The sequence below is a fragment of the Haliaeetus albicilla genome, chromosome 15 (assembly GCF_947461875.1).
Source record: "Haliaeetus albicilla chromosome 15, bHalAlb1.1, whole genome shotgun sequence".
Lineage (NCBI taxonomy): Eukaryota > Metazoa > Chordata > Aves > Accipitriformes > Accipitridae > Haliaeetus > Haliaeetus albicilla.
In genome coordinates this window covers 1336166-1343964 of record NC_091497.1, presented here as the reverse complement: position 1 = coordinate 1343964, position 7799 = coordinate 1336166, and the positions used below count along the sequence as shown (strand labels likewise).

Below are 7799 nucleotides of genomic sequence, written 5' to 3'. Positions count from 1 at the left end.
ATAAAAGTAGACATAGAAAATTTTAAGAGACATAACGTAGAGAACAGCTAGTAAAAAAGGAAACAATAGAGACAGAAAAATACATAAAAGTGAACAAAGAAACAAAATTCAAAAGTGAAGGCATTGAGAGGAAAAAAATTTAAAATAGCAAAAACCCCTAAACAGGCAGTGTGAGAGGCTGAAAGAGTTAATGTATCAAACATTGTGGTGGGGCAAGTTCTGCTTAATAACAAACTCTGCATAACAAGGAACCCTGCCTAGCAAGGAACCACAGGTGAAAAGCAGCAGATCAGCCACCCATCAGCAACAGGAGGGGGAGGGCATGCCAGAGGGTGCATAGCTCCCTGTTCTGGTAAGCTGAGCAGGGCAATTCACCAGGCTGTTCTGATATGCTGAGCAGGACAGCTCACCATACATGACAAAATATCATGTTTGCAGGGAAGGGGAAGTTACCCCCCAAACGAATCCCAAGTCCCAAAGGCTCACAAGCTGTTCATGACACCTAATAAGCCTAATAAGTTCGAGTGCCCGCCCGAATGAGGGGCAAGGAGGATAAAAGGACACAAACTGAAGCCCCAAGTGTGCAAGCCCACTGGGACTGGACCCCTCAGCTGACTGAACCATTGCTGGACCCAGGACCGGTGAAATCTTTCTCTTCTCTCTCTGTCTTGTTTCTCCCTTTCTTTTTCCTTTTCTGTAATCCCTACATCTTATCCCTGTAGACATAGGAGTGGATCCAGCTGCCCCTAGGCTCCTCTGTGAGGAGGAGTCTAGAAAGCAAAGGGGTCTGTTCTGAACCTCGTGACTCGACAGAAGGGGTCTCCTTACTGTCTTCCCTGAACTGATCCAAAAATAAGCAAGGCCTGTAGTATATGTTTGGTGATGCAGGGTTAGCACAGGTTACTGATGTAGATTGATGCCAATTTTTGTGATGAGCGAATAAAGTTGAGTTTTGTGAGTTAAAGGATCCCTGGTGTCGTTTCACTTTAATCCTGACCTGGGAATCGGCAAACCTGAGTTGTCATCCTGAGAAACTGAGACGTGACAGACAAAGACATAGAAAGAAATTTTTAAAAGCAACTGGGTGCGGGACATACTAGAATGGATTAAAAAATAAAGACAGCAAACTGGCTAAAAATAAATGAGGAAAGAAAATTTAAAAGAGATGGGGTACAGGACAGGCAGGAAAATTTTAAAAAAGGGAGTGACATCTTGATAAAAGTAGACATAAACCAGAAATTTTAAAAGCAACAAGATACAGTAAACAGGAAAAAATTAAAAATAGGGACAGGAAACAAGATAAAAGTACACCTAGAAAAAAGATTTGAAAAGTAAAAGAATTATGAGAGAAAAAATTGAAAAATAGGGACAGGGAACTACATAAGAGTAGACACAGAAAATTTTAAAAGCAATGCAGTTCACGACAGACAGGAAAGAATTAAAAAATAGAAACAGTTACTGGATAAAAGAAGACATAGACTATTATAAAAGCACAGCATTAAGGAAATAAAGGGAAAAATAGGGACAGCGAACTAAAACAGAGACATAGAAAGGAAATTTTAAAAGCAATGGAGTGTAAGACAAAGGAAAAAATTAAAAAATATTGAGAGGCTGAAAAAGAGAGAGAGATACATAGAAAGTAAGTTTTTAAAGTGATGTGGTATAGGACAGACAGGAAAGAATTAAAAACCAGTAATATGCAGCATCATAAAAGTAGACATAGAAGGAAAATTTAAAAAGTGATGGGGTACAGGACAAGAAAGAATTGAAAAATAGGGATAGAACTGGTTAACAGAGATAGAAAATTTTAAAAAGTGACGGAATAAGGAAAAATGGAAAATAATGAAAAATAGGGACAGCGAACTAAAGAAATGAAGATGTAAAACAAAATCTAAAAAGCAACAAGCTACAGGACAGACAAGAAAGTATTAAACAATAGTGACAGCAAACTACATAGAAAAATAGAAAGGAAATTTAAAAGTGATGGAGTGCAAGACAGGAAAAATTAAAAAACAAAGTGAACTGGATAAAAGGTGACACAGAAAGAAAATTTTAACAGTGACAGCATTAACAAAAAAGGCTAGGAAAAAAAATAAGGATAGGGTGAATAATACAGAGACACAGAGAAAGTAAATGTAAGAATTGGCAGGGTACACAACAGCCAGGAAAGAATCAAAAAGCTGTGATACACTGCTTGCTAAAAGTAGACATAGAAGGAAAATTTAAAAAATGATGGCATACAGGACAGGAAAAAAATTTTAAAATAGGGAGAGAAAAATAGATAAATAGAGATATGGAAAGAAAATTTAAAAAACAATGGGGTGCAAGACAGAGACGAAAAAACTAAATATAGACAGTGAACTGTATAAAACTAGCCATAGAAAGAAAATTTTAAAAGCAACCGCTTACAGGACATACAGGGAAAAAAAATTAAAAAATAGGGACAGCAAACAAATAAAACACAGAAAGAAAATTTTAAAAGTGAGATGGTACAGGACACAGGATAAAATTAAAAAAACAAAGACAGTGAATAGGTTAAAGTAGGCATAGAAAGCAAATTTGAAAAAAAGTGACAGGTGTCATGGTTTAACCCCAGCTGGCAACTAAGCACCCCCCAGCTGCCTGCTTGCTGCCCCCCTGCAGCAGGATGGGGGAGAAAAATCAGGAAAAAAGTAAAACTCACAGGTTGAGACAAAGACAGTTTAATAGGAAAAGCAGAAGCCATGCACACAAGCAAAGCAAGACAAGGAATTCATTCCCCGCTTCCCATCAGCAGGCGGGTGTTCAGGCATCTCCAGGAAACGAGGGCTCCATCCTGTGTAACGGTTACATGGGAAGACAAATGCCATCGCTCTGAATGTCCCCCCTTCCTTCTCCTTCCCCCAGCTTGATATGCTGAGCATGACATCATAGGGTCTGGAACAGCCCTTGGGTCAGTTGGAGTCAGCTGTCCCAGCTGTGTCCCCTCCCAGCTCCTTGTTCAGCCCCAGCCTGCTCGCTGGTGGGGCAGGGTGAGAAGCAGAACAGCCCTTGACTCTGTGCAAGCACTGCTCAGCAATAACAAAAACATCCCTGGGTCATCAATGCTGTTTTCAGCACAAATCCAAAACGTAGCCCCATACTAGCTACTGGGAAGAAAATTAACTCAATCCCAGCCAAAACCAGCACAACAGCGTACGTGACAGAGACAAAAGAATTAAAAAATGGGGACAGCTAACTAAACAGACAGATATAGGAAGAAAATTTAAACGGTGATGGGCTACATGACAGACAGGAATAAGCTAAAGACAGTGAATATGTTAAAGCAGACATAGAAAGAAAAAGTAAAAAGCAACAGGGTACACAATAGTGAGGAAAGAATTAAAAAACAGTGATACACAGCTCGATACAAGTAGATATAGAGGGAAAATTTAAGTGATTGGGTACTGGACAAAAAAAATTTTAAAATAGCCACAGTGAACTAAAACTGAGAAATATAAAGGAAATTTAAAAGTGACACAGGGGCACAGGACAGAGAGGAAAAAAATAAAAAATAAAGACAGTGAACTGGATAAAAGCAGACATAGAAAGCAAATTTTCAAAGCAACAGGGTACACAACAGACAGGAAATAATTAAAAAATAGCAATAGGCAGCTTCATAAAAGTAGATGTAGCATCGTAGTTTAACCCTGGCTGGCAACTATGTACCATACAGCTGCTCACTTACTCCACCACAGTGGGATAGGGGGAGAATCGGGAGGGTAAACGTGAGAAACTCATGGGTTGATATAAAAAGTTTAATAATTAAAAAGACTTTTTTTTTTTAAAGTTGTACAAGAAAACAAAACCAGCAAATGAAAACAATTGCTCACCACCAACTGACCGATGCCCAGCCAGTCTCAAGCAACTGGGTACAGGAGAGAGGGAGGAATTAAGATATAGGGTCAGGGAGACAGAGAGGGGAAGACATAGAAATTAAGTTTTCAAAGTAATGGGGTACAAGGCGGTGCAGAAAAAATAAAAAACAGGGAGAAGAAGCTGGTTAGAGAGAGGCATATTAAAAATTTAAAAGGCAACAGGGTACTGGGCAGAGTTGACAGACGAATAACAAGTTTTGAGGAGCCATACACATAGGTGGGCAGGCAGAGAGGGAGACAGACGAAGGGAGGCAAGCAGACGTCTAAAGAAGGGAGGCAGAGGTGGGCCAGGATGTAGAGGAGAGGACGTGCGGACTCACCACAGCTCCTGGTGCCGGCAGGAGACCTTCACCGCCCCGATGCTTCTCTCTCCGCCTCTGCCCCTTCCTCCTCCCCAGTGCCGGCTGCCTGACCCTCACCCGCTCGGCAGCACGCAGCGGACGCCTCAATGCTCCTCATCCACAAGGCTTGCTTTGATACATGGTGGCTCACGCATGTAGCCAACAAAGGCCAGGGACAGCTCAGAGGGATCCTTCCTTGGCACAAGGACTGGCCATTCCTTGCTGCAGGCACCTACCAGCCAGACCCCCGTGCACTCCCTCCTCAGCCAGTTCCCCTGCCCAGGCAGCCCCCTTTACAGCTGGAGCCCCTTCACACAGCAGGGCCAGCCCCATCCTCAGCCTCACTGGCCACACCTGGGGCCATCCCATCCCCAGCTGGAGCCCATCAGGAACAGGGGCCATTGCCAAAGCCCCACAGCACATCATCCCTGCCCCTGACCTACCCACATCCAGGGAGACAGAGGAGGAAGGACAGAGAGACACAGATGTGCAAGACAGGGAGCCAGGAAATTGGATGCTGGGAACAAGAGAGGGACGAGACGCAGGAAAACAGTGTAGAGAGAGAAGAGCAGAGAGACTGAGCAGAACAACAGGGATGGAGATGGAGGAATAAATAATAGGAAGCAGGGGAGAGAAGGGGAAGAGACTGGCAGGACAAGAAGATAAAGACAGGACAAGGGACAGGGAAACATTCTCAGGTGATACAGGAGAAGAAACAGCAAGAACTAGAAAAAAGAAACAGGGAGCCAGGTAGAGAGAAAAATTTTAAAAAGCAACAGCATACAAGAAACATAGGCAAGAACTGAGGGGTAGGCAGAAAATGTAAGAAGTGACATGGTACAGGACAGAGAGGGAAGAGTTAAGAACTAGAGACAGGGAGATGGATAGAAGGAAACATAGAAAGAAAATTTTGAAAGCAACAGGGTACAAGAATCAAAAAGTAGGTACATGAAGCTGCATAGAGGGAGACGTAAGAATGAAATTTGAAAAGCAACAGGGCACAAGAAATGCAGGCGAGAAATTAAACTAAGGTCAGGGAGACAAAGAGAGGGAAAAGTAGCAAGAAAATTTTAAAAGCAACTGGGTTTAAGAAACATGCAAGAATTTAAATAGGGATGGAGAGGTAGGAAGTTTCAAAAGTGATGACATACAAGAAATATAGGCAAGATTTTAAAAATAGGGACAGGGAGCCTGATAGAAGGAAACTGTGGTGGGTTGACCTTGCCTGGCTGACGAGTGTCCACCAAGCCACTCTATCATTCCTCCCCCTCAACAAGACAGGAGGGTACAAAATACAACAAAAAAGCTTGTGGGTCAAGATAAGGACAAAGAGATCACTCACCAATTACTGTCACAGGCAAAACAGACTCAACTTGGGGCAATTAATTTATTGTCAGTCAAAATCAGAGTACAATAATGAGAAATATGAACAAATCTGAAAAACACCTTCCCCCCACCCCTCTCTTTTTCCTGGGCTCATCTTCACTCCTGACTTCTCTACCTCCTCCTACCAAGCAGCACAGGGGGAGAGGGAGGGGGGGGTTGCAGTCAGTTCATCACAAGTTGTCTCTGCTGCTCCTTCCTTCTTCGTGTTCTTCCTCTGTTCCAGTGTGGTGTCACTCCCATGGGGCCACAGGTCCTGCCAGAAAACCTGCTCCAATGTGGGCTCCTCTCCACAGCGTCACAGCCTCCTTTGGGTGCATCCGCCTGCTCTGGCGAGGGGTCCCCCATCGGCTGCAGGGTGCACATCTGCTCTGCCATGGACCTCCGTGGGCTGCAGGGGGACAGCCTATGTCACCATGGTCTTCACTGCAGACTGCAGGGGAATCTGCTTTAGGACCTGGATCACCTCCTCCTTTTCCTTCTTCACTGACTTGGGTGTCTGCAGGACTGACAGCTTCTGCACAGCATTTTTTTTTAGCCCTTCTTAAATATCACAGAGGTGCTACCAGGGTTGCTGGTTGGCTCAGCTTTGACCAGTAGCAGCTCCATCTTGCTGGAACTGGCTGTGCCCAGCATGGGGGCAAGTCCTGGTGTCTTCTCCCAGAACCCACCCCTGCAGCCCCGGCCCACTCCCCTGCCCCAGCTGGCCACACAAACTCACTACAACAGTGATCGGCTTCAGGGCAGAGAGGGGGGATTGAAAAGTAGGGAAAGGGAGACAGAGAGAGAGATGGGGCGGGGGGGGTAGCAATGGGCTACAGGACAGCAAGGAGGAACTAATAAAAAGGGAGAGGATACCACACAGAGAGATGGAGAAAAACAAATATTAGTGATGAGCCGCAGGGCAGAAGGAAGAATTAAAAAAAGGGGACAGTGAGGTAGATGAGAGAGACTGAGAAATATCAAAAACACTGATGATCTAAAGGGGAGAGAGAGGGAAAATAAAGAATAGGGACAGGGAACCAGACAGAGAGACTAATAAAGACAACAATGGGCTATGGGACAGTGAGGGAAGAAGTTAAAACATAGGGACAGGGACCTGGAACAAGAGAATCTAAGAAAGTAAAAATGTATCCAGAATACAGGGCAGAGAAAGGAATTTAAAAATAGAGACACAGCATCAGACAGGTGAGAGCGGCGGGAACTGTGAAGGGCTAAAGGGCAGATAGGGAGGAATTAACAAGATTGGGATAAGAAGACAGACGGATAGATGGAGAAAGAAAAAGTAGTGACGGGCTGCAGGGCAGAAACAGAGGATAAAAAAGAGGGATGGGACAGGCCAGAAGTGCAGAGAGAAAAAGAAAGCAGAAGCAGAACAACAGAGAAAGAGGGGGACTTAGAGAACAACAGAGGGAGAGGTATAGGAAGAAAAAAACAAAAAAATTAAAGCAGTGAGAGAAAGAGAAGGTGGGGGCAGGGAGGGACTGGGATGCAGAAGAGGGGTGACACAGCCCCAGGGGTCCAGGACTCACCGTACCTCCCGCTCTTGGAGCTGCTGAGAGAATTTGACTGTTCAGACATGCCTGTCTCTCTCTCCCTCTCCCTTCCTCCTCTGCAGCTGCAGTCACTTGACTGTCATCCACCTAAGAGAATAGATTGGTGCCTTACAGCTCTTACAATATGAGGCTTCCTAGAAACACAGGCTCACATGCACACACACACACTACATGACTGTACTGTGGTTTTGGTTACGCATACAGGCCCTGCTGTGCACACTGGTGATCGGATCTGCTGAGGACTACACTAAGAAGGGTCCATCCTCACCTGGAGAGGCAGGCTATCTCCTGTCTGCAGCTGCTGGCTGGATCCTCTTTATTTTATTCTTCAAATAAAAAAATTCTTCAAATGCAGGCCACTACGGAATCTTTCCATGGCAACCACGGTGAAACGGTGCTAGCTGACATCCAGCTGAGAGAAGAAGAAAAACATTAGCACAAAGCTGGGCAGAAATCCAAAGCTGCCTTTTTGTTGTGAAGGTTTGTGAAGACAGTACGACTGAGCGGAGGAAAAAGTATTTTTGCGTCATCTTTGGTACAGCTGTTGACACAGGCCACTAGAGCTTTTGCATTTTTCAGACAACCATGCCTTTTTTTTTCCTTTCTTTTTTGACTCATTGGTA

The 7799-nt window shown here is 44.2% G+C and overlaps 1 long non-coding RNA gene across 1 annotated transcript; it reads right to left on the bottom strand.

Annotated features, from left to right (window-relative positions):
* Positions 1-5605: 5605 nt before the first annotated feature.
* LOC138689136 (uncharacterized) lies at positions 5606-7516 on the bottom strand. Its single transcript, XR_011327987.1, has 3 exons — positions 7445-7516; positions 7158-7263; positions 5606-6011 (listed from the first exon to the last, which is right to left on the bottom strand). It is a non-coding gene; the product is annotated as an uncharacterized lncRNA (long non-coding RNA).
* Between the last annotated feature and the right edge of the window lie 283 nt (positions 7517-7799).